This window comes from Oratosquilla oratoria, chromosome 6, assembly GCF_046742065.1.
Source record: "Oratosquilla oratoria isolate Oo_2021 chromosome 6, ASM4674206v1, whole genome shotgun sequence".
NCBI lineage: Eukaryota > Metazoa > Arthropoda > Malacostraca > Stomatopoda > Squillidae > Oratosquilla > Oratosquilla oratoria.
Window position 1 is genome coordinate 10,711,488 of NC_134782.1, and position 27,320 is coordinate 10,738,807.

Here is a 27,320-nt window from a genome sequence, read left to right on the forward strand (position 1 = left end):
TATATATATATATATATATATGTGTGTGTGTGTTATAGACACACACACACACACACACACATATCTATATATATATATGTATATATATATGTATATATATATACACATATATATGTATATATATATATATATATATATATATATATATATATATATATAAACGTGTGTGTGTTTACCTAATTGTAGTACACAGGAAAGAAGCAACGGTCGTTTCGACCCCGTCTCCTATTATCTAATTTTCGAACATACCTAGATTTAAATTTATGTACAGTTCCAGCTTAATCTATATCCTTGATTTGCAGTTATCATATTTAGATTTGAACTCGTGTGTGTATATGTGCGCTGTTGAATTTTTATATTTATTCATATTCTCATTTAGAAAATAGCAAATTATATGTGTACATTTAAAATAATGAATTTCATTAATTATGATTAGCTTACTTAAATTACACAGAATGATTGACATACTTGATTACCTATTATTAAACTCTTTTCTTCGTCTTTGGGGTGTAAACTTGTTTATGACTATTATAGAAAGTTAAGGTCGGAGTTCTGTTTGTTTTATTCGTCAACAGCGTCCGTGACCTAGGTTGTGTTCAATCTTTATTTCTGATTGAGTGACTTAATAACAGGGCCCTCATATTGGAAGGGGGGAAGGGGGCATATGCCCTGGGGCGGCACATTTAGGTGGGCGGCAATCCTAGTCTGGGCATGTCGCCCTCAAGGCTGACAAAATGATTATAATAAAAAAAGGTCAAAGAGCCCTGGATATTTTACCGTAATATACGAAATTTGCGTTAGAATCAACAGAATATGAAATGTTTTTCCCTAGTCATTTCTGCAATAGGGGCATTAAATAAAGATTTTAAAATCTGTTGAATTATTTCAAAACCCAATAGCAATAATAGGCAGTAAGGAATGGTGGAGATGGGAAGGGGTGATGGGGGAAGGGGGGGGGCATCACTGAGAACTTTGCCCCAGAGCGGCACTTAAGCACGTACCAGCTGTGCTTAGTAACAATTGGTTTCATGATATGTACTATGTTATAACTCCTGCAGGTCTTAATTATGTCCATATAATTAATGGCACAAAATTCCAACAACAAATACAAACTCGAGTGTGCGTTCGTCGATCCGCACACCTAAGGCCTATATTTGCAGCAGTCTCCCCAGCATATGGTATGGTGAGCGTGTTGGAATGACTGTATGGTATCAGGTATTCTAGATATAGTGAAGTGTAGCCTTTTATGTCTTTTTATGCAAGCTACCCAGTGAACGGCTTGGTGAGCTCTAATTGGCCATGTCGCGACACAATCTATTGTTCCCGTCCGAGCACTGTTCTCGCGCCAACCTTGACCGGCTTTACTCTGGCTCACAGCTCGCTGGCTTGACTCCGTGTTGTTTTGGCGACTGCCACTCGAGTCTTTCAAGATAGGGACAACAATAGGTAACTAACATAAGTCTTATTACTAACTTTGTTGTTATTATAGTTATCATTATTAGGCCCATTATCATTATTATTATTATTATTGTTCTTATTATTATTATATTATCATTATTATTATATTATTATTGTTGTTGCTATCATTATCGTTACTTTTATTATGAATATTATTATTATATTATATTACTTTTTGTTATAATTATCATTATAATTATTATTGATATTATTATTATTATTATTATTATTATTATTATTATTATTATCATCATCATTGTTATCATCATCGTCGTCGTCATCATTAGGGTGATGGTGGAAGAGAAGAAGCGAGTTCATTAGAATTGGTTGCCAAGTAGAGCTAGACAAGCGTGAAATAGGAGAAACAAATCGCAAGATGAGAGAGGCAAAGAAAGCAGATGTAAAGCGGGATATTTTATTTTTATTTTTGCAATGAAATTTGAAAATGAAAATATGTTTTGGGCCAACGTGAAAAGAGTGAAGGGGATGATGATGAGTCAGGTAGAGGGGATAAGGTGTACACAGATAGATCTTAATGGAAGCGAAGGTGGTGAGGGTAGGATGAGAAGAGGATTTCAGATATTTACTTGTTTCCCTTATAATTCACCTCTACATCCACTCCTCCCTGCTACATGACCCTAAATACTTAAAGGTGTCTTCTTCCTCCTGTCTCTCACCCTTTACGGTCACCTTAAACGGCCCCCCCTCCCCTCAGCCATATTTCATCACTTTATTTTTGTCCACATTTACTTCCAATTTTCTTATTTCACACACACACCCAATCTCCGCCACCAACTATTTCAGGGGCCGACGCTGTCGAAACCGACCAAATATGAGCGAAACTTGCTGAAAACCAGTGAAATGGGGTAATATATACCCATAAAATGTGTTCAAATAGCCTACTGTTTTACTCAGCTTTGTTTTGGTTCATGAAATATTGACCAGTTTCGTGTTACCCACCAAACCGCACAAAACCCACTGTCTTGTAAAACTCTCAGTATTGAAAATGGTTACATTTTGAAATGTCAAGACATATCTTAATATAGCCTAACATAACCATGAGCTTTGCAAGCGATACTGGTGAAATATTGCGAAACTGTCCATTATTTCACAAAAAATCGTTAGATATGTAATATCTGGTTTCACCATTAGAAAGAATAGGTCAAAATACACCCAGAAAGTCCTAGCAAGATATGACAACATTAAGTTGAGTATTTCGCTGGGTTTCCCCGGTTTGGTCGGTTGCGATAAAACGTCAAACCGATTATTTTAGTCTTCCGACTCGCCCATAAGCGTAGTGTTTTCCCGTAGGTTTTAACTGGCTCACCTCCCACTTTTCTCATTCACCAACTCCCTCGCTTTTATCTCACTCACAATTCAATCTATATACACGTTGAACAACCACGGTGACTTTACACAACTCTGCCGCAGCCTCATCTTGGCCCCATACCACTCAACATAGGAACATAATAACATAATGAAGAAGACTGCAAGAGACCATAAGGCCTCCATATCCATCACCACCTGTCATCCCCATCCATAAAGTTGTCTAACCGTTTCTTAAAACAACTGATAGTTTCAGCGTTCACTACATGGTTACATCTCCATTCCTAACCCTCACAAATGCACGGTTACTTGTGTAAGAACATATTTGCCGTTTGGTTTCTCTAGATCAGTGAAGGCCTAAAAGGCATCGTCAACCTTTGCAAAACAAATTCTCGTATATCTATCTTACTGTAAAAACACACTTTCTTCTTTTCCTAAGAACACACTCTTCTTCCCCAGTTGCTCACTCTTTTCTTCTTCCCAGACACCTTACCGACTACTCAAAATAAACTGACTTTATGAAAACTACTACATTTGTATTTCTCTTCTTTTCCTCATTATAGTGGAACTACACATTCACTCCTCTAGTCCATCGGTGCACTTTCTTTACCTTAGTCACACAGTAAACAATTTCATCAGCTGTTTCACAATAATCACTCCTCACATTGTCAGATACTCTACGTGAAAATCATCTGGCCCAGGTACCTATTCAGCTGTTATTTATTTCAATGCTCTTTGTATCTCATCCTCACCCATAACCATATCATTATCCTCTCCCATCACAATAGTTTTACTAACATTTCCTATTACCTTATTATCCTCCTCTTCATTCAACAAATCTTACTACCTTCGCCTCCTGTAGTACCTGTCCAACTGCATCTTTTATTTTCTTCTCTCAACATGACTCGCACTATCACTCTTTTCGCTATATTTTATTAGTTTTGAATTTTCTGTCAAACACCTACCCTACTTAACATCCGTTCTCCTCTTGGCCTCCCTCACCTTGCGTTTTGCTTCAACCCTCTTTATATTGTATCTCTTATATGCTTCCCCGTTTATATATTTGTTTGTTTGATTATCTATTTATTTATTTCTGTAATCAAATATTATGTACTCGTATTCTTTCTGTCACCACCACCCTCACCTCTGCGCCCTAACACTCGCTATATTTCTGTTACCTCCCGTCTTGTTCATCCCATATTTTTGCGCACTTTACAATTTCCTCCTTGAACATTTTATTTTTTAATTTTTCTTCTACTTTATGTTTCACTTTTAACCCTCTTTACCCTGTATATTTCTTTATGCTTCTAATGTTCTAACTTTCCTCGCTCAATTTGTTCACCTTTACCTCCGTACCCCGGGGCTCTCCTTTTTCTTCCCTCTCCACCTAACCTTCACTTTCAATTTTCCTTTTACCAGATAATCCATTGGCAATCCATTGTTCTCTTCTCTGTATTAATTTGCGTCCAGAGCTCTTCCAAGCATTCCATTGGATACCACTACACAGTCCATTAACGCCCTCACGACTACCTTCCCACCAATAACCCTTGCCCATGTATACTTATACCTATCTTCTTGAACACTGTGGTCGCTATCATTTCCTTTTTTATATACATCAACGTCTCTCTATTATAGATCCTAACAAACACCACATACCTACCTAGCCAGTAGGAGTACTATCTCAACACCACCACATATACATTTCTCCTAAACTCTCTACACAAATACAAAACGCCTCACTCTCAACCTCACTTTTCTCACTAGTAGGTCCTTCCATTCCAATCTCACCTTCGCACACATTGTTGTCGATGACCTTTCATTCCACCACGAATCTTATCCTAAGATTAACTATGCCACTCCTCCTAACCCCTAGCCACTCCTGGTACCCTACCCACCACACTCCCAAACTCTAACTCCCTCACCCTTTCAGTTTCGTTTTACTCAAAGCTAATACATTCATCTTTCCACATTATTTTAAATACCCCCCTTCCCTTTACTCTCATCTCTTCCACATCCACACACATTCAATGACCCACTTACTGAAAATGACTTTTTTAGATTTATATTATATATCATCAAATACTATGTTAAGTAGACTACAGTTTATATGAAATAAACCTGATATACTTGTAAAAAGTCAATATGACAGAAAAACTCTTTAACTGATCCTCCACAGATTACCAATTTTACAACAATAAGATATAGTAATCCTAAGTATTCTAAAGACAGGTTGACTCGATATGAACCGTCAACTAATTCTAATTTAAGATGCATTAAACAAACAGACTCTTTGACTTTCGTTCTAATAAAATCATGGGAGCCAGAATATTTGAAAATTGTACCCCATGGTGAATGAAACAATATAAGAAAAGACAAATAACGTCTCTATTTCGGGAGGAGCTAGTAAAAAAAAAAAAAAAAAAAAAAAAAAAAAAAAAAAAAAAAAAAAAACATAAAAAATAGCGAATTTAAAAAACTGTGAATTAACCCAGCGAGTGACAAGAGATCGAAAACAAATTGTCTATTCCCCTCCGAGAAGGATACTTGTGGCGTTGAAGGAAGTATTATTTGTTTACTTCATACACACATAAAGACAAGAAATGTGTATCCATGACATTATGTTCAATATATCTTTATGATATCATGACCATGTACAGAACATATATAATACTGGTACTATAGAGTGAGAACCGCTGATTGGAGGTGTCCTTCATCCTCCTCCACGTCTGTTCCTTCGGGCTCTCTACCCATTCTGTTCGATCACGACCACGCTTTCCGCTGTTTTCCTTTTATCTGACACCTTGACGTCCTATGCTGTCATGTATTCTGAAATTCCCAATCCATTCGAAGTTGTTTTTCATCAATTGTACATAATGTGTTTCCTGCTGTTTAATTGTTGATCGAACCTTAGGGCTGTCAATTGTTTTGCGTGCCTGATTTTATATCTTCCATTCCCATATGTCTGTTTGTTATTCACAACGGTTTTGGATCACGTGATGGATTCGTTATCGACAGCTCACTCACGGATGAGAGCTCAGAGTTCGTATATGCTCCTATATATATGTAATGCTGTGACCTTACTCACACACACACGCGCGCGCGCTCAGTGGCAGTGTTCGCAACTGCTGCTACAGCGGTCAGAGTTCGAATCCCGCCCAGGGCTGAAATAATTTCAGTATTGCTGCGCTGGAAGTCGTTACTTCAACTCTCGTGGGCGGGGAGTTAGTGGTGTGTGTGCGTGTACGGTCACAGCATTACCCTTAGATCGGTCATATATGAGCTCTGAGCTCTCTTCCTGTAGAGAAGTAGCTGTCGATCACGAGTCCAACACGTGATCCAAGATTATGCTGAATCACATACACACACGACTTCTTGGCGTAGTGGCCGCTACTACGGCGGTCCGGGTTCGAATCCCGCCCAGTGCTGAAATAATTTCAGTATCACTACTCTGGGAGTCGTTACTCCAACTCGTGGGCGGGTGTGTGTGTGCATGTAAGGTCACATCATTACCCATAGATCGGTCATATATGAGCTCTGAGCTCTCTTCCGGGAGGGAAATGGCTGGCGATTACGAGTCCAACACGTAATCCAAGACCAAGGTGAACACACACACACACACACACACACACACACACACACACACACACACACACACACACACACACACACACACACACAATTCCTTGCCCATATGTAGGGGGTTTTGCAGTGTGGCCGTTCTTTCATATTAAAGTGAGATGTAACTGAGTTTTAACGTATGATAAAAATCTGAATCGCTTGACGGGATGTACGAGAATAAAGATCCCAAAGCACAATCTAGATTTTTAGACCGTGGTACATAGCCTCGTACGTTAGCAGTAGCAAATTCCTAAGAAACCCTTACATTCATAAGGACTAGAGACTAATTAGTCGTATTCAGGAAGGACACTTGTACCTGTTTAACTGTCCATATTCACATGGATAATCGTGTATGAACATACTCGTAGTTGTATATATTTGCGCGGGAAAATGCGAGTGCATAAGCAACTGAACGTGCAAGCTAGATGGTGTTATACTCCTACACTTTGTGGATGATATATTGCCATGCATCTCGCTTGCCACGGGGGTAATGCCTCTTCAGTACCACTTAAAGTGACAAACACCGTTAGAAGCTTCATCACCTCGCGGGATCACGCCCTGAGACCTAATTATAGCTGCGCTGGTATGAAAGTGTCTTCGCTCGTAAGGTACGTCGCCTTGTCGTCGGTGTTTTCCGCTTCGTCGTGACTGTATTTTTTTTTAACTTAGATTTAGTGGATGGAGGATAAGGAAGAGGAATCCCAAAAGGGAATGATTAGGTGAATAGAATTTGGGAATATTTCTTCATATTGTATATATATTTTTCAGTAAACTAAAGCAGAGATACTATAATTATCTCGGAGCAAATACTGCCCGACTTAAAAAAAAAAAAAAAAACGCGCGCCCACTCCGCGTCTAATTTGGGCGGACGTCCAGTATCAACAAATTACACTTGCTACAAATCTCTGTGAAATCCACATTGTTCAAGAATAGAATAGGGTAGATTATATTTCATAACGATTAATATACATGCATGCAAAAGGTTCATTTTCCAGACAGCTGGGGCTACATGTATTAAAACTCGTTGATTCAATGTGTTGTATAATAGACATAATTTATTTCGCATTTGACAGGCCCAGATAATATACCACTTATCCGAGCGTCAATTAGCCGTCCTTTTACAGCCCTCTAATTTCACAACACCCCAAACTGACATTGCTGGGTGCTACTAGAGCGTGAGGTCTACCACACTACAGCGTGAGGTCTACCTCCCGTTAGCACTGTAGCGTGATGTCTACCATTTCCATATATTTATTTTAGCGATAAACATATTTTTTACATATCCTAGGAATGACTTAGATAGATAACTGGATTTCTAATTACATTCATATTAAAGGAAGAAATGTAAAAATAAACATGTTATCATATATTTCCATACATTTATTCTAGCGATACACACTTCGTACATCTTCTAAGAATGACACAAATAGGTTAGATTAGATTAGGTCAGGTCAGGTCACGTTTTTGGTGTATTTGGGCAGGATACATGTTTGATGGACAGGGTGAGGTAAGCGTCCCGGAGGAACACGGGATCACGCGGTAGACCTCACGCTATTGTACACCCATTGCAGGCTGCCACTATGCTATTTCATCAATCTCTACGGTATTCCTTCAACTACTTAGTGGTTAGAACCATCCAACATACGCTTGCCTTACGAGTCTAGGTTTTGTGGTGCAAACATGTAAAACGACCAGTAATTTGAACATGACATTTGCACTTGATCTCCGGTATGCACCGGGCTGGTTGTCCGCATGATTAGTACTGAAGAGGAAAAAGAAGAACGCATGCGCTGCGTCGCAAGTTTCCTGTAAAGCTTCGCTATTCACCTGTACAATTTCTTTTGTCGTGAGACAAAAGAATGACTGTACATTGAACAGGGAAAGTTTGATTTACATAACTAAACTCAAAGGGGAACCTGGAACTACAATAATACACCCCCATACTTCTAAAACTGGAAACAATGATTGTGTCCATGGACATTTAGGGAAACAAAAAAGGTTACTGCGCCCAAATAAGTTATTACCAAAACAAGTTATCGTGCATCATATACATACATAGCCGGTGCGATATGACATTGTACGATCATTTACAAAGGATTACAAAGGCAAAGTATGCCGACAGGAGACCTTTTGATCCATATCTAGGTCGGATGCAAAAAAAAAAAAAAAAATCATATTGATAATAAATTAAAACTATAATAATGTAAATAACAATTAAAATACATAAATAAATGCATTGGTATAGTTGAATAACAAACAAACAGGTAAATAGTAAATGATAATAAATTGACATATAACTAATAATAAATGAAAATCGGACAGACAAATTATAACAAAACAAAAACAAATAATATAACAAATTATAATAATTACAGCATCTTACTTAGGTATTTATCTAAATGATTCTTAAAGCTTCGAACTGAACTACATTGCACTACCTGTGCAGGAAGTTTATTCCATTCATTAACTACACGGTTGGCAAAGTTGTTTCTACCTACTTCCAAATTGAATCTATTTCCGGACAGTTTGAGACCATTGTTTCTTGTCTGATTCTCATTCAATGTGAAAATTTTGTCATTTTCTTAGCTACACATTCCAATTAGACATATTTTATTTTTTATTTTATTTTCAACCCGTCTGGGATATTGGCTGCATGCTACTTTGGCATAAGTACACATGTAGCCCCTGTGGGGCTACAGGGAGAAGGATGCCTAGTCCTAATCTCCGTCCCGTTTTTCTCGCATCTTACGATTCAAGTGGTAGCATTCTATCCCCAACCACAGGGTAGGCGAAAAAAGGAAATTAATATTCAGAGAAATGGTACAGGACAGTAACAATGGGTTGGGGGGACAGCATAACAGAGGGACAATCGCAATATAAGTGTAATCGTTTCTCTGTGAACAGAGTCCTCCTCTGTCACAGACAAAATTATGTGTGGCTCTGGTCCGTAGGGGTGTGGAAGGTAGATGTGGAAGGAGTGAACATGAGGGGGCGACCTAGGATGAGATGGATGGATGGGGTAAAAGGGGCTTTGAGGAAGAGGGGAATGTCTGTTGAGGAAGGACGGGGTAGGACAGAAGACAGGGGTGAATGGAGAATGGTTGTATATTAATGATGTCGTGATACATGAGGTGGAATGGGTGGGGGATGGTGTGTGAGGGAGTATATGTGAGAAAAATTTGACGCAGCCCGAAGGGATTTCTCCCCGTTTTCCCCTTTTCTGCGTGAGGGGACGGAGAGGGGGTCGCCGATTTAATGAAGCGGCCTTGCTGTGGATGTGCTGTGTCTTGTGACACTGCTTCTGACCCAGAGCAGTGGACAAGATGCAGGGATGACCCGTCATCCGGGAGGTGCCAAGATAAGAGGGTGGAGGGGAGTGAAGTGTGAGAGGGGTGGAATGGATAGGAGTGGCTTTTATGCCTTTGTTTTTTGGCTACCTCCTTTATAAGGGGGAAAAAGCCTTTGGTATATGTATGGTATATGTGGTTTTCTTTTTCCTTGTATTATGGTTACTTTTATCTTCCTCTATTCTTTCTTGCCCTTGCTTCTAACCCGTGCTCTTAGGTGCTTTGGAGTTACGTAAATGTTGTAGATTGTAGTGTTTGTACTTCCCCGGCTTTACCAATCACACAATGATTATTCTCTAGTGATACATGCTCTTCCGTGACTCAGATCCCGGGCGCCCCAAGCTCCGTGATACATTTGGCAACACTGTTGGCACTTCCCGTATGCCCTCGCCGGGTCTGCCCTCTATTCCCAGGGAGGGTTGGAGCAGGTGGAAACAGGGATTTGGGGGTGGCATGGGGCCTTGCATTCTTAACGGGAAGATGTGCGAGAAGGCACGAAACTCCGCCTAGGCTGAGGTCACGAGAACAAACAGCAAATACAGAGGCATTGGATGAAGTTTGGTTTTTCGATATTGTCCCCAGTTGTATTATCAGTAACGAGGTTCTTTATGCAGGCGACGTCGACTACGCAAACAATAGAAACTTTCCACTTAACTGTATATAAGTTTCTAGTTGCTGCTAGAAATACCTTGCTATCGTCTGTGGATTAACTAGGAATCCAAGGTGACCACTAAATTTGAAGGCCACGCTCCAATTGAATAAAATCATGTGACATTGCACCAAAAACAAATCAAAAGAATGGCATCATGTCGATTGCACTAATTTGTGGAACATCCCCTCAAATAAGATTATCTGTTGTCATTATCAAATCAGTCCAGGACATGAATCCATTGCCCCAGGTCTATCTTGCAGGAAACCTGCGACCCCCAGCCACGGTTTCAGCCCATGCACCTCTCGGTAAAGATATTTTGTGTTGCTCTCTGGAAGAATAAAAGTAGAGTAATGTAGTATAAGGTGCTCTTTGTCTCATGTGAGATGGTGGTCGCATTTAGGGCAGTTGGCCTGGTGCCAGGGCGATTCAGTCTCGTACAGATTCAGTGCTGGGTGGTGACCTGAACGTAGGCGTACTAGTACACTATTCGACTTGGGACTGAATTGTCTGGGAGTTGATCTGGGGGGTGTTTGGTGAAGTATGATATTTGACGGGTTATTAAGTGTTTGTTTCATGATTTGATTATGTGTTGTATGGGCGTATTGTGGGGGTAATTGGGTAACACATTGTAGATATTTGAATAGATTACTGCTGCGGTTTTATTTGTGTTGTTGGCCTGTGTTTTTAGTATATGATGTAAGTAGTAATTTGTTCGATAATGTACGACATTGAAAGCCCCAAAACACTGCAGTAATGCGATACTTGGAGAGACTAAATTGAATAGACTCACCTTTCCACAACTTCGGCTTTGTTTCCACTTGTTTTTAGCCCACGACACTCCATACAACTCATAAATTGAATGGTGGAATAACATTCAATACGTTGAATGTTGATCTTGTCCCCAGAGACATCGTCTTCTAACAATGAAACCTTTGGAAATGAATCACATGTCTTCATTGTTACTCTCTTTTCGTATAGAAAATTCACTGCGTTTGTCCGCTACTTGGTAGTTTGCCTAACTGCCGATAGAGAGCGTGGTAACTGTGACGTCATTATTGAGGTTTGCCATTCATATCCATCATAAGAAGGCAATGATAATCGGGTTCTTCAGTAAGTACCAAGTTTACACACGCTGGAGTGTCGTCTCAACTTACTTTTGGACCGTTGGGTCAGTATTTAACGTAATATTACCGCAAAAATGTTCACAACTATTAACTTCCCACTCTGCCCAATTCATGTCTTCGCAATTAAATTCTCCTAACCCGAATTATGTTGTCACTGAGACCAGTCCTTTTCGCTCGAAGCTACATTCGAAGACAGTTACCCAGATCGCGCAACAGCTAAATATCCTACATAAGGTTTACAGATTTTTCACCGATACCCCCCCCCCCCCCGTTCTTGAACACTATTTGCCAGTTTCTGCGGCCTTGTCACACATAAATGTAGTTTGACAATCTTTCGGCCCGCAGCCTTCGTGTGTGACTCCTTGTCATCAAAGAGTAGACATACTAGCACTGTTCTTCAAAATCGTACATATTCCCAGGGATCCACCGCTTAGTGTACTTACCTGAGCTTCCTATTAACGACGAGTTTGGCGCGTCGAACAGCAGCACACATCGAACCGAAAATCTATGTCAATCCAGCCAATGCATGCGCAAATTTTCACTCGCGGTTTGATCTTGGAATGGAATTCCATCTATACTGTTGCATCATTTTGTCTGACGAAATGAAAATATATCATTCGTTCTTTATCTAGTTAAGTATTTTTTCTGTTCTCGCTGTTCTTATCTCTGTCCCGCGGTGCCCGCTGGCCAGACCTGCTTCGGCAAGTTTGTTTTTTACTTTACTGGTCCGGTGTGTACTGCGTTGTTTAATGATAACAACAACAATTATAATAAAGTATTGCGATAATGATAATAATGATAATAATAATAATAATAATAATAATGAATATAAATAATGTGTCTTGCAACATTTCTCGTTTTACAACTTCGTTGCAGGCCCGTTGTAGGAGGGGCGTATTCTACCATGAAGGCTCTTCCATCTTCCTCCCTAGTTCAAGTTTCAGGTTTATTGTTTCTGTCTTGCAATCATCTAATATCACTTCATCTACTGTTATGTCGTTTTCAATCTCATAATCACTCCTCCCATTTTATAATTTCCGTTACGTCGCTAAAATTTGTGTCCACATCTCAGTTGTAGATCAGCATTAACTAAACATCAAATATAAGCTTGATTTACAGCCACTTAATCGTTGATTCTTAACCTGGCCGATAGTAGGCCATCTACATTGGCATTACTTTTAGTTCCTTGCAGTGTTCCTATACTGATTTGTCCTTTCTTTTTCGATGCCACATCTTCATCATCTGACTTTAATTTTTTCTTGATCCAGCCTTTAATGTATTTTCTCTCGGTCTTCCTCAATTATATCTTTTCTTATTCAAATATTCTAATTTGTATATTTATCTGTTTGCATATGTACTTTATGTATCTGCATACCGTACATATCGAATTAATTATTAATCTATTTAATTCATATTCTATTTACGTACCGAGGGTACATCTTATTCCGGTTTCTGCCAAACAAATTCAGCTCAGAAGAGACCTTGGAGGATATGGAGAAGTGGGAGGAGGGGACATACGAGTTAAACGTGTCTGGTGTGCCGTTAAAGACAAGGTTGAGAGAGGTGAGGGGTGGGGGTTGGGGGGTGGGAGGGGGAGTCGAAGTTTAAGCGACGCGAAATGAAGGCCAAGTGGGACGACGCGTGGCAAAGCGAGGCGAAGCGAAGCGATATAACGACAGCTTGGCAGCGATTGCGTACTTTTTTTGCACGCATTGTCTCTAACGTTTATCTTGCCCAGAGCGAAAGAAGGGAGATGTAAAGGGAAGAATTAAGAAATGGGAGGTGGTACGTGTGTCTCTTTTCATTCTCCACCTCCAACTGCCCCCCCCCCCACACACCCACCCGAGAATGCCGGCTCACTTATCCCCCTTCTTCCCGCTTGTAGGAAGCACCTGTCTGCAACCATCAACGATCCATTTGTGTTTGTTTACGTTGCGTCGCTGTCCGCTCCCGCAAAGAAGGGCCAGTAGTTGGGTTGCTGTTAGGTTGCTTTCCATTTATCATCATCTCGTCCGAGCGGTTTTTTTTTCGAGTTTAATCGTTTCCGAGTAGGTTCTTCGTCGTACTGAACTTCGGAGTTGGTGGTTTGCTTCGTATTATGGGAGGAGCGTCGAAGACACCTTAGATATCCGAGTCACCAGAACTTCTCAAGACTAGGTTACTAATTACTGTACACCGACGGACAAGACCTCTTCCACTGTTGTTCTTGGAGGACTACGGTAGAGTAACTTGACCCCGTCGCTTGGCGACAACGGTTACTTCCATCTCCGCGTCGCCAAGGTAACAAGAAATGCCATTGCCTCGGCACCTGAAGAACAACAAAACCACTCACGGGGAAGACAAGAACATCGACTTTTCGACAGGAATGACTTGAACACCACTTACAAAAAGAATTAGGTAACCCTACGCAGTGTCATGAGGACCCATGTAACCCCTACCATGGAAATGACATCGCCATACACTATTGAAACAGAAAAACTCATCAACATCTTATAGAGAACAACTCTATAAACAACGAGCCCATCAAAAAGCGTAGTATGATGTACCAGACTCTGTGCCCAGCGAGTGAATTTGTCATTCTTACATCGGTGTTACCACCACCACCATCACCACACATATTTCCAAAAGACTCGCCGTTCACCTGGAGGTCGGGGCCGTCGACCAGCATGACATGACAACCACGGAGCCTCAGCAGCTCCCAATGGTGACGCTGACCCTAGACGCCGTACAAGGTCTATGACATCTTCAATTTCAAACCAACTCTGAACGTGACGCAGGAAATGTTGTTACTCCATACTATCGTGAGCATGATTGAGTATCTACTTGTGAATCGATTATTTTATGTGGAAATGGACAAAAAAGGCACATCCAGAACAACGGACTCCCGCAGGACTGTCTTGGCTCCAATTTCGTTTAACATCCTATACAAAGGATTAACCACAGTATCAAAGCAAAGAAATCCGAGAATCATGTGGATGGGTGGGGTGAGGAGGGCATTGAATGCAAGAGGAATGTCTGTCGAACGGGGAAATGAGAAGGCAAGAGAGGTTTGAGTGGATGAGGAAATGAGGCACGGTACAAGGGATTTATTGCATGAGCGGGGAGGATCGCCGTGGAATGAAGCGGTGGGTGTCAATCAGCTTCGGTTGTCGGGTCTTACTGTGGCGGTGCTGTATCTTGCTGCATTGCCTCAGACCCGAACAGTGGGCGGTGGACAGGGATGACCCTTCACTAGGGTCCAAGATAATAAGGACAAGTAATGGGTGTGGAATAGGCCAAGGATGGGTTTATGTCTCAGCTACCCACCTCCCCCGTCCTTATAAGGGGAAAGGGGCTTGTTTGGTAGGTGTGAAAATGTATTCTGTGTATTATCATCGTTATTGTCATTATTACTATGTTATTATTGTTATTATTACTAGTACTATTATTATTGTGATTATAATAATAATTATTTCTATTACTGTTATCATTATTATAACAATAATTATTATGATAATGATAATATTATATATTGTTTCTGACTCAGGACAGTGGGTGAGATAGGGGGATGACCCATCAACCAGGAGGAGCCAAGAAAAGAGGGAAAAGGGGGAGGGATTGTGAATGGGAGTGGAATATGTAGGGGTGAAATGGGTGAGAGTGGCTTTGACTTTGGCTACCCTCCTTGTAAGGGGGAAAAGTTTTTGTTGTATGCATGTATTATTATTACTATCATTATTATTATGATCATCATCATCATTATTTTCATTATTAGTATATATTAGTATTACTATCATTATTGTTGTCATCATTATCATGGTCATCAATATTGTTATTAGCTTTCATAGGGAAACATAAATATTGGAAAATAAAGGTAAGGAGCTCTCAGAGCACCGATCCTGAAAGAAAACCAGGAAGAATTCACCAGTGCAAATGAAGTCACGTGACCGGTACAGAGTTTAGTGCCAAGTGTCACGCCCAAATATTACGAATTTTGTACACGTGGGAGGAGGATGCAGAAATTAGAAGGAACGTTTTGTACGGGTGGACGACGGACCACGAATACAATATTTGTAGAATACAATAGGGGGATAGATAGTATGAAGGTGAGGGGGCGTAGGTGAAGGAAACAGAGTAGAAAATAAAGGAAGATGAGTGTTACAGATTGGGGCAGACCCGCTTGCATGGTTTCTTTACTAATTTAGTTAGGACGTGTGGGTTATGGGGGTGAGGTAGAATGTAATAAACTTTTTTTTCAATATGCATTTCCTTATACTTTGCCTTTATATTGGTGTTGGGTTCTAGGGGTTTTGTGGTTTGTCCACTCGCATGGTGGGGTGGTGGTGTTACTACGCTTGTACATGCATATTGTTATGATACCAAGTGCGATTTGTAATGGGCACCTCAGGCGGAGGACGTTAAGTTCCGGGAAGCTGAGACGTCACTGATCTCAAACGTGTTTTGATTTGACATTATATTGTATGCGTGTATTTTGTTGTAAGTTTTACTAGAATCACTGAAACTGTATGCAAATTACTTTTATAAAAATGCCGTACGAATAATACAAAAGGGATACTGTGGACCACTCGACAGGATGATAAAAAAGTGGAAAAGGATTAGTGGTGGTGGAGCGGAGGGGTTGTGGAACTTGATCAGGATTCTTTTTTGAATGGGAGCTATTCTCAAGTCATAAATGAATGCTACGTGACTCTGGTCCGTAGAGATATCACGAAAGTGTTGATTAGATAAAACTAATGTCAGTACATCATATGGAGTTTTAACGTCAACCGATGTAGAGGTCAATGTTCTCTTCTGTTGTTGTTGTTTTTTAACTAGATTGTGTATTTCGTAGAGAAAGATTGTTGAAGCCATATGACATAGTGGTTCGTTTTATGTATTGTATTATCTTTTAACTTTCAAAATCGAGGCAGCTTTAACGTCTCCGAGACCAACACTGAGTTGAATAGTCATTTGGTATTCACGTTCCTTTGACCGAAGACTTATCTCCTCTTAAAGAAAAAAGGTTAACTTTTAACTTTTGTTACTCCATTTCCTGCTGCCCTCCCATATCTACTTTGCCTATCAAAAGAAACTTCAAATGTGAGGACGGAGCCTTTATGAGGACGATGCTTCGCTTGATAGATGTTCATCGTATACTTGGAAAAACTGCAATGTATTAATAAAGGCTCCGTCCTGACATGGCGTTTATTTCGATAGACTTGTCGGCAGCTGCCAATGGCATACTCTCCTTTACCGCCTCTTGTGACTCGACCTTTTCGGTTTGATCTTGCCCCTGAAGGACACAAGCGCCGGTTTTCACCAACGAGGTACTAATGCTCCGGTAACATACCGAACGCTTCGTTGCGGCCTCCGTCCGTCAACGCCAGACAAAACAAAAAACTCTCAAATAGGTCACCCATCCGAGTGAATTAATGCAAACCATTACATAAGCCGTTTGGCTAATGCTAACTGCCTTCAGCTCAGGGACATCCTGTTTTTCGTATTTATTTATATACAGTTGCAGAGACTTGGCAGCGGATTTTTGACCTAGAACTGAACGCCTTCGCTTTGGTGATACACGCGGCAAATATCACGTTGGCAAACGTTGGGCGAGTCTATTCTGTTTAGGGGAATGTGACCGTTGCGAAGAATGAACGACGACCACGGAGATGACTCGGACAGCGCCAGCCAGGACACAAGTGTCAGAGACTGGCGAATTGTTTTGGTGTGTGGAAATTTACATTCGAGTACAAACAAACGGGTGGATAAATAGATAAACACATAAATGAGTAAACAAATAGATAACAAAATAGATGGTATAATGACACTGTGAGACCATAGTCTTGAGCCCTTTCGGGAGAAAGGTTCTTCCGACTGAACAAGATCGCCTGGCGTCCAAATAAATGTACAAGTCATCGACAACAGTGAAATGGTGTTCAACCGAGGTGGGTCTAATTGTTTTGTTAGGCAGAGGGTTTCCCTTGACCGAATACATGTTTACATTGCCAATGGCAGTCAGCAGCAGGGTCCCGTAGGTATGGTCAACAGATCCTGCTCTAACGCAGTGCGGTTTTATTTTGCTAAGTCATTCTTCTGAATAAAATCGTCTATTCCATCAGAGTCAAACCCTTCCCTTTGACAAATTGTGCTCAAGATGTAGTAAGGGTATCAAAGACGTGATCTTAAACGAGTTGGTTGTTTAACCCAGTGTGACGTAGAAATACCGCTACATCTTAATAAAATCGGCAGGAGTAGCAGACGAGTGGAAGTTACTGTTGTATTCACACACAAAAAAATTGCTAGTGCCTAGATTTGTATTTCAAATAATTAAATATCTACACGATACAAACAGAAACAAACAACATTTCTCATCATACAGTAACTTCGACCATCACCACATACAACTTAGCAACTTTCACCACAGTTAGATCCTGACTCACTCGCTAACTTTGGTTCGGTGAGTTAGGCGACATGAGCATCCGCTCGCGCCTTCGCCTCTCAAACGCTGTGACGTCACGTGAGAGGCGTCGTCTACCTGATCACGTGCTTCTTATTTGCGCAGTCGTCTCGTTCCTCCCGCCAAGGTACACAGGATCCTCAATATGAATGAAATGGGCTGGCGGCACCCACAGTAAAATCACCAGCAAAGGCACAATCTTGGAGAAGAGACGATCAGAGAGTTACAAGACTGGAGATGAGAATATAGTAAAGGTGAAGGAGGAAAAGATGTAGGTAATTTAATCAAAGATGATTTGTCACCGGAAAAGCATACGAAAAGAAGAACGGAAGAGACGTACAAACTGTTAATGAATGTTAGAGGTGGTATTTCATTATATGGATTAGGATATAATGAAAATTATAATGATTATTAATAATAATAATAATAATAATAACAACAATAATAGTAATGACAATAATTGCTGGTCTGATCCGCTCTAAACTGGAATACGTAGAAGTGGGGTGTTCCCTACAAAAGATGAATTAATAGAAAAACAAGTAAGAAAAATAGAGAGCAGCAGCTGCAGTCAGAATAATCCCAATTCTGGCTGATATGCCGTAAGAGGAGAGGCTCGAAAGAAGTGAAGAGAGGTTATAATGATAATATTCAGAACAGGATAATGAATATAAAAAAAAATCTGTTTCTATGGGATGAAAGAAGACGTCATAGCAGAAAACTTAAGACAACAAATTGCTTAAAGTGTTAGGAAGCACTTTTTTTTGGCTTCGATGCACCATTTTATAGAACAAATGAGGGAACTAATCCAGGCCAATAACACAGATGAATTTAGGCAAATTTTGTTAAGAGGCGAGACTATGAGCAGATCACCAACTCCGTGCACTACAATTAGGTAAACACGCGCGCGCGCACACACACACACACACACACACTTCAACGAATGGACGGCTTAGAAGACGTTCTGAAGAAAAGTGAAGTCTGTGGATCCCAACGCAAAGAGAAGTGCCTAGTGTTTTTGCAGGGTGGGGGGGAAATTGCTCGTGGAGTAGTGGGAACGTAGGGAAAGAGGAAAAGGGGAGGGATTACTGAGGGAAATGGAAGGAAATGAGGAGGGAGTAGACTTTGACCAGCCAGACAAGCGGAAGGTAAACAAAAGACTTAGCGAGGATCAAATGTCTAATAAAAATGTAAAGATTAGAAGTATAGAGAGGAGCAATACAGAAGAAAGTGACGAGAATATGTTCCAGGGATTTAAAGAGGGTGGGGGGGACACAACCCCCCCCCCGACTGATAAGACTAGAGGAGAGAGTTGATAAGGTGATCGAGGACTTGGAGCGTAAGTTAGGTAACGTAGACTCCATTTTTCAAAGAATTGAAAGGTTGGAACAACTAGAGAAGGCTAACAGAAACTTAACTGAAGAAATAGAGGACCTAAAAAGACAGTTAGGAAATGTAAAGGAGGAGAATGAGAAATTGAAGAAGAATAGTAATGAAAACAGAGAGAAACTAGCTACAGAAGCTAAAAATTGGAGAATAACTCAAGAAGGGAATAAGGTTTCATTCACTGACATAGTCAAACAGCAATTGAAAGAACATAATGAAGACTCAGTTATTAAAGTGATGAGACAGAAGGAGAATATAGTAAGAGAATTAGCTGACAAAAAGAAATGTATAATTATATTAGGAATGGAAGAGAAACATAACCCAGATAGAACTGCAAGAATCAAGGAGGAAAATGAAAGAGTAAGCAGTTTATTAAAATTAGTCCAGGAAGATGAACCAGAAATTATAAAGGAAATTGAGGAAAAATTCAGACTCGGAAAATATAGTACAGATAAGACCAGACCAATTAAGATTAAATTCAGGTCACAAACAACAGCAGAGAAAATTCTATCCAAGACAGGGAAACTAGCAACAAATGATCAATATAAAAAGGTATGGATAAAAAGAGAAATGAATAAGGAGGAAAGAGAGGCAGAAAAGCAGAAAAGAATTGAAGCTAAGGCAAAAAACGAGGAAAGAACGGAGTCAGAGAAAGAGAGATTCTATTGGAGAGTAGTGAACATGAAAATAAAGCAGTTCGACATACTAAAGAAAAACATAAGGGAAACAGAGAATACAATGGAAGTGGCAGAAAACTAAGAGTGTCTTACACAAATATAGATGGATTGATAACAGGATTGAATGAACTGAATGATTATTTGAAAGAAAAAGAACCGGACATAATGGGAATTGTAGAAACAAAATTAAAAGGCCCACTACCACCCAACAGTGTAGGACATGATACATACAATTATTGGATTAGAAACAGAGAGAAAAAACAAGGGGGTGGAGTTATGTTCCTGACTAAGAAGGATATAAACGTGAAAGGTGTCATATATGGAAAGAATACAGTAGAGATGATTATGATAGAAGTGGAAGACCGAGATAAGAAGAGCAGAAAATTTGTGATCAATTATGTGCCTCCGAAAACAGCCTCATGGGAGGAGAGTGAACATAAAAGTATGTTAGAGGACACAAAGATAGCATTAACTAAAATAATGGAAGACGGAGGAAGAATAGTTATGATGGGCGACTTTAATTGCAAAGAAATCTGCTGGGAAGAAATGACAGTAAAGAGTGGTGATGACTCATGGGGAAATGCTCTACTTGAGATGATTACTGACCATTCAATGACACAATGGATACAAGAGAACACTAGGTATAGAAATGAAGAAGAACCATCGAGGCTAGACTTAATAATTACATCTGAACCTAGAATAGTGGACAAGATTGAATATAAAACACCAATAGGTAAAAGTGACCACATATTGATTGAACTGGAACTTAATGAAGAAAAATATATGAAAAGAAATGAACAATATAGAAAAGGAAGAATGATGTATGAAAAAAACAAACTTTGATAAAATAAGAGAATTCTTCCAACAAGAAAACTGGGAAGAAATATACAAAGAAGAAACAACAGTGGAAGAGAAATGGAATATTTTGACAAAAATTTACAAAAAAGGAGTGGAAAAGTATGTCCCAAGACAAAAACAAGAAAAAGAATATGTAAAATGCTGGTACAACAAAAGTTGTAGGGAGTTAAAGGACAAAAGAGACAAAGCCTGGAACAGATGGAAAAAAGACAGAAGACCTGAAAAATGGAAAATATATACTGGTTATAGAAATGAATATGTACAAAAGTGCAGAGAGGAAAAAAGAAAATATGAAAAAGATGTTATAGAAAAGTGTAAAGATCAACCAAAACTATTCTACAGATTTGTAAACAATAAACTGAAAAACAAACAAGACTTAGAGAAATTAAGACAAGGAGGAGTTGAATACACTGAGGAAATGGAAATGGCAGAAATTATGAACAAACATTTTAAATCAGTGTTTACAAGGGAAAATATACAACCTGAAGAGATTGAGTGGAAGGAAAAAGTCCCCCCTATGGAAGAAATAGAAGTAACAAAGAATGAAATATTGACACACTTGGGTAATTTTGATGTCAGAAAATCGCATGGGCCAGATGAAATAGCAAACTGGATTCTGAAAGAATGCAGGAATGAACTGGCAGACAAAATACATAGCATAATAAGCAGTTCCTTAAAAGAAGGAAAAGTTCCAGAAGATTGGAAAAAAGCAAATATAGTACCTATATATAAAGGAGGAAATAAAGAAGAACCTACCAACTATAGACCAGTCTCTCTAACAAGTACAATAGCAAAAATATGTGAAAGAATTATCAAAAGTAGATGGGTAAAATACTTGGAAAAAAACAACGTACTAAATCCAAGGCAATTTGTATTCAGACAAGGACGATCATGCGTCACCAATTTAATATGTTTCTATTCAAGGCTAATAGATATAATACAAGAAAGAGATGGATGGGCTGATTGTGCATTTCTAGACCTAAAAAAAGCTTTTGACAAAGTACCACATAAGAAGTTGCTTAAGAAATTAGAATATGAAGGAGGAATACAAGGTAAATTGCTAAATTGGATGGAAGACTTTTTGCAAGAAAGAAAAATGAGAGTAGTGATAAGAGATCAGCACTCAAAATGGAATGAAGTAATAAGCGGTGTCCCGCAGGGAACAGTTCTGGCCCCAATAATGTTTGCTATATATATTAATGATATGGATGAAGGAATTGAAAGCTATATGAGCTTCTTTGCAGATGATGCAAAATTACTGAAAAGAGTGAAAACTGAAGAAGATTGTGAATCATTACAGAGAGATCTAAATAAAGTACAAGAATGGAGTAGGAAGTGGGAGATGGAGTTCAATACAAAAAAGTGTAGTATAATGGAATTTGGAAAAAGCAAAAACAGAATAACAGGATCATATAATTTGGGAAAAGAAGGAATAAAAAAAGTAGAAAATGAGAAGGACCTGGGAGTCATTGTTATGAATAATATGTCACCTGAGAAACATATAAATAAGATTTTTGGAGAAACTTATAATTTAATAAGAACAATCAAAGTGGCATTTACATACCTGGATGAAGAAATGGTGAGGAAAATCCTAATCACCCTGATAAGACCAAGATTGGAATATGCAGCAACGATATGGTCACCAAGTACAAAAAAATGTATAAAAAAACTTGAAAGAATACAAAGAGCAATTACAAAACTGGCACCAACACTCTCAAAACTATCATATGAAGAGAGACTACAAAAACTTAAACTACAGACACTAGAGCAAAGAAGAGAGAGAGGAGATTTGATAGCTATTTACAGAATCATGAAAGGCATAGAAATTACTGATAGAGAGAATCTGATAAAATGGGATGACAGAAATACAAGAGGACACGGAAAGAAAATAAAAAAAGACAGCTATAGAAGAGATTTTAAAAAGAACAGCTTTCCTCACAGAGCAATAGACAGTTGGAACAAGTTAGATGAGAAAGTGGTGTGTGCAAAAACAATACATGAATTTAAAAATAGTTTAGATAAAATGAGATATGAAGACGGGACCCCACGAGCATAGCTCCCCTTCCCGTAAAATACAACTAGGTAAATACAACTAGGTAAATACACACACACACACACACACACACACACAGACACACACACACACACACACACACACACACACACACACACACACACACACATACACACACACACACACACACACGATTCGATTCCCCGGCCGGGCGGAGATAAGTTGGGTTTGTCTCCTATCACGTGTAGCCCCTGTTCACCTAGCAGTGAGTAGGTACGGGATGTTAGTCAAGGAGTTGTGACCTTGCTGTCCCGGTGTGTGGTGTGTGAGTGGTCTCAGACCTACCCAGAGATCGGCAAATAATGAGCTCTGAGCTCACTGCCGTAGGGTGGTGTCTGGCTGTCTCGAACAGAGGCTGCAGCAGATCCGAGGTGAATACACACACACACACACACACACACACACACACACACACACACACACACACACACACACACACACGAAAGCAAACAAACGAGAGCCACTACTCGCCTGATCGGCGGCCAAGCGCACTGGTGTACCGGACGACGATGAAGGGTGGGCAGGACGGTCGTCACGCACGAAGAAGTTTTTGTATTTTTGAACCTAACCTAACCTAATCTTCTCCAAAGGATCGACGGATACCACCAATTCATGCTTAGGCAAATGCCAGACGATTTTGTTCAGGGATCCAGAGCTCCAATATATTGTGTGTGTGTCTGTGTGTGTGTGTGTGCGCGCGCGCCTAATTGTATTTACTTGTACTCGGGAGATTCCGTCTTTTTTCGTTAACTACCATCTACAGCTTTGAAACTGCTCATGGATTCTTAAGCAACATGAGCTTCTAAACTATTCCAGAAGTTGAAGTGCTGCATCGGTACAGAAAGCTGACCAGTATCTCATGACATACTTTAGACACTTTTTTCCATCTCGTTTTCAGGACCTTACGATTCCCGTCTCAGACCATGAGATCTCCTCTGATGTCGCTTTTATCTATTCCCTTTAATGTCCTCAAACACCACTGCCAAATAACCCCTAACCCTTTTTTCTCTTCCAATGCATTCAATCTCTCTTAGTACGTTTTATCTGCAAAGGCTTTTGGAGCCAACTCGGTCGCTGCTCTAGTCCTGAAGGATTGTGTGTGTGTGTGTGTGTGTGTGTGTGTGTGTGTGTGTGTGTGTGTGTGTGTGTGTGTGTGTGTGTGTGTGTGTGTGTGTGTGTGTGTGTGTGTGTGTGTGTGTGTGTGTGTGTGTGTCTATGTGTGTGCGCGCGCGCGTACACAAGCCTACGTGTGGTTTACCGTATGGGTGTGCACCCGTACCTCCCGTGTGAGGCTTATGTCAATTCTGCTTGCCAAGCATGCAGCTCAGATATTTATACTCTCAAGTAAATATGGCCTGGTTGTTGGGGCTTTCCTGAAACTCAACCCATCTTGCTTTTTATGAAAGCAGTGTGTTATGTGTACCCTGCTCAGGAATTTCAGAAACTGTATCTGGCGATAGGAAATAGATATCATCGACCAGTTCTTTAAAGGAAGAAAGGTTTTGCTTTCCTCTTATGGAGATGAGGAGCAAGAAATGAAGAGAGAATTTGTTACTTTCTAATTAGCCTGGGCAGTGAAGAAATATTTTAGGCAAAAGACAGTCCATAATTAGATTGCTCTGTACAATCCACATATCAGAGAGTCGTATTGGTGATTCAATAGTCATGGTCGAGTTGCAACACAGACGCGCGGTATTATGAAGTAATTTCATCGTAACAATTAATTTTTTCTACAACACGACTGACAATTGGTGCCAAACAGTTGTAATGGTAAAACACTACCAAGAGACCTTTCGGTCCATAAAGAAGTCGAATGTAAGGAAGTAAACAAACCCACAAAAGGCAAATAAATGAACAAGAAAATTAGCACTCACGACGACGTTTAATGTTTAGCCAGATGAATTTTTAAACTTCAAACGTTTCTGCATTCCATCACTTCAGAAAGTTAATTTCTTTCGCCGACTGCGCGGTTGAAGTAGTGTCGACTTAATTCTAAGTTAAAACTACTTGCTGACATCGGGTTGGTGTTTAGTGTGAAAACAGTCTGATCAAATTTCTTTAAGAAATTGAAGAAAATGGATTCAAACAGGAAGTATATAAATAAAAAGGTTCACCACATGAAAGTCATGTTCTTCTGTCTCTTTCTCTTCGTATACGATACCTAGTTTTCAACTCCCTTTCATTTTTAGCTCAGACTGTATCATCTAACTTTTTCTAGGCGTTGATGCATCTATATAGGAACCCATCTTGATAGTCTTTTACAATTTGTTCCCATGAGCTCGTAATTTTCATTTCCCATAATGATTTGTCAAATTTATCAAGTCACCTCTTTCTTTCAATGATGCAGTGCTTTTCAAATCTTATATTGTATCTGCAAGGCGAAACCATTTGGTCTTTGTTCTATATATTCTCATAGTCTTCTTTATATCCTGGACTTTGTTGGGAGAATGGGGCAACCACGGGGATGAATGAAATAGTCTGGCTAAAGTCCGAACTAAAGGCCGCAGTCTGGTGAGAGTGGGGAGATTATCCCGCAGAAAAAAAAAAAAAAAAAAAATCAATAGCCCTCGACCTTCGAGAAGAGCATGGAAATAATAATAATGATAACAATGCCTTAATGAAAGATAAAACAAAAATTCAATAAAGAATAATGATAAATATCGCTCATACTATCATACTTTGAATAATATTTTATCATGTGATCATATATGACTTTCTAGAAGATATACTCGTATACGTAAGAGGAAAAAAATTAGGAAGTAAAGCGCTTAAAAAAACTCAATAATCATGTAGGGTAGTTTGTTGGACTACATTAATTGGAGGCGTGAAGAGAAAGGCTTCTTTAGGGCGACTAAGAAAATGTGACGGTTACCAACACATCTTCACAATCATATAATCATATTCCCTATGACTAAATCTATGTACAATATAGAACTGAGCGTGAGCACTCAGTATAATTTACATATAAATATATACAAGAAGAAACATTATACTATCGTCTCTCGGAGCTTGGCGCAGGTGACCGTAAGGTCAGCCTTCCTGACCGAGGGTCAGATCACACAATAGGAATTCGTTGAAGTCTACCACTATGTACCAATTTTCACCTTGAGAAACTCAAGGGTAAGCATGAAAACATATAGGTATTGCCTTGCAACAATCCACAAACAAATCGTGAATATAATAATAATGATAATGCTCTAATAAAAACGCTCACAGTATATTATAATTTATACTATTTTACTTTGCACAATAAAAGTTCATAATGCAAGTTTGAATACGATTATCTAAAGAAATACATGTGCAAGGAAAGTATAGGAAAGTAACAAACTCATACGATAGAGCTGACCTGGTGGCAGTCAATAGAAAAATATATATATGTATATTTATAATGATAGTCGTAATTTCATTTTATGGATCATATATAGCCCACCGTATATTCCATATGACAGTTTCCATTTCTAATGAACGATATTATAAATGACTGCTTCTCTGATCCATTTACTATTTTTCTACACCCATAACCAAGAGCCTCCACCCATTTATATATATTCTCTTTTTTCACAATTGTTCTCACCTACTCATTCCACCATTCATTGTCTTTTCTTTCCACACGCCATCTTTACGCACATTCATGTCCAGAAACCCTGCAGTGCTCCTTTTGGGCACCACTAATGACCTCTCGATTAACTTCTCGTCAGCCTCCTTAGCCCATGGAGAGTTATATTCATCTTTTTGTAACACTGTGTTTACCATCACCATTTCCCTTTAAAAGGAAATCTCGAACATTCCTTCGCTGTCGTTCTCGCTTGCTACATTATATCTCCCAACATCTCCATACACTGGTTCATCTACTCTAGCGGTATGGTTTTCCAGCAGCACTACATTCTCATTCCTGCCCAAACTCTCGCGGACGCCATTTTGAATAATTGAGAAACACCCCTTTCTCCTCACTTTTTTTTACTGCAAGGGTCACACTCACAAATGTCCATATTTCCCATCTTAAATTTATTTTCATCGACATCCTCGATGACACCTACTCCCACTCAACCACGAACACATGTTTCGTCACCAACAGTCCAACTCTTTCTCCCACCCTACCTATTACATTCCCACACTCTAATTCACCGTTCACTTTCATTTCGTTTCACTTGATGCTGAAACAAGTTACTGCCAATCTCTTTACTTTAGCTCGTATTTGTTCCATTTCGATGCACATTCAATGACCTCATTACTTACTATGATCCTCCCTTGAGTCGTTCTCCTCGCAGATTCTCTTTTGACTTGGCTTTCCGCAGGAGAGAAAATACTTCGTGTCTTTGTCGCACTCTATGAGACACGGTGTAAACATTCTTTTCCCTCGCCATAGG

At 39.6% G+C, this 27,320-nt stretch overlaps 1 protein-coding gene across 1 annotated transcript in view; it reads right to left on the bottom strand.

Annotated features, from left to right (window-relative positions):
* LOC143026285 (uncharacterized) overlaps positions 1–24,245 on the bottom strand; it is a 51,846-nt gene extending 27,601 nt beyond the window's left edge. Inside the window, exon 1 of the mRNA XM_076186409.1 lies at positions 23,425–24,245. The gene's annotated coding sequence lies outside the window, so the exon portion shown is untranslated. The remainder of the gene's footprint in view (positions 1–23,424) is intronic.
* Between the last annotated feature and the right edge of the window lie 3,075 nt (positions 24,246–27,320).